The 1,139-nt window shown below is 39.6% G+C and overlaps 1 protein-coding gene across 1 annotated transcript in view; it reads right to left on the minus strand.

The window, feature by feature from the left end:
* The window catches only part of LOC102309201 (MAM domain-containing glycosylphosphatidylinositol anchor protein 2), a gene marked incomplete in the record, with an annotated part of 151,758 nt that overhangs the window by 145,164 nt on the left and 5,455 nt on the right, over window positions 1-1,139 (minus strand).

The raw sequence follows: 1,139 nt of genomic DNA on the forward strand, positions 1-1,139 counted from the left end.
CTACAATTACAACAAAATCTGATCATAATATTATCCCATGGTCATGTCAATACTGGCACTGACAACACCAGCGATGCTGACGCACAACAGTTTGTAAAACTCTTAAAAACAGCAACCCACCCATGAAAAGGTCACACGCCTGATCGATATCTTCCACAGGCCTCGATGTCACAGTCACACATTTCCTAAATCTGCTGCCACTGATCGTCATTCAATATTTTCATAAGTTTATTATTTATCTGCCAAAACAAGAAGCAGTGGCTGCACGGCTCAAACATTCACCAGCACTGTGAGCGTGGACGATGACCGCGGCGCTCCTGTTCATGTATGTGGTCGTCGCCACCGTTTGTACTTTTTTCAGTAAGAGTAATCTAAGTAATTACTATTTCTATCGTTACAGCGCTGTTACCGTTATTTTTCAACAAACAGACGACTGAAGCTGTGTTCAGCTGACTGCACCTTACATCAGCTGCAGAAGTAGCTGTAAGTAATCTGGGCGCTGCAGCTTTAAGCAGCTGCGCGCTCCCGCGGGCGGGGATCACTTTCTGCCCGACGACCACTTTTTTAAAGGTGAACTGGGGAAATCAATTATACCCTGGACCCCAGAGGGCTAAACATTTTTTTAAAGTAACGCAATAGTTATTTTTCAAGTAATTAATTACTTTTAGAATCTTGTAACTCAGTTACTAACTCAGTTACTTATTTGAAGAAGTAACTAGTAACTATGACTTGTAACTAGTACAACGCTCTACACTTCTCAGGTGAAATTCTTCGGATGTTATTTGTCAAACTTTAATAACCTGAGAACACTTTCTGTAATGATGTGTTTTCATATCATGTTTAGCAACAGATTAGTTTAATCATTCCTCTGTTTTATTCTTTGTTGTGTGTTTGAGGTGTAACATGTTAATGATGCACACAGTTAGGCAGCATTTAAAGGTTCATGATGGATGAGTGTGATTGGTTACACAGCTTTTTACATGAAACAGTCCTCAAACTGAGCTTCTCAGTGTTAAACTATTCCATTAGTTTAGGTTAGCCAAAGGGAATGATAACAGAATGATGTAGGGCTGGGCGATATGACCCAAAATTTATATCTCGATATTTTTTAGCTGGATGGCGATATAAGATATATATCT

This window comes from Haplochromis burtoni, unplaced genomic scaffold, assembly GCF_018398535.1.
Source record: "Haplochromis burtoni strain Fernald_Lab_line unplaced genomic scaffold, NCSU_Asbu1 Contig_667, whole genome shotgun sequence".
In the NCBI taxonomy this organism is placed as follows: Eukaryota; Metazoa; Chordata; class Actinopteri; order Cichliformes; family Cichlidae; genus Haplochromis; species Haplochromis burtoni.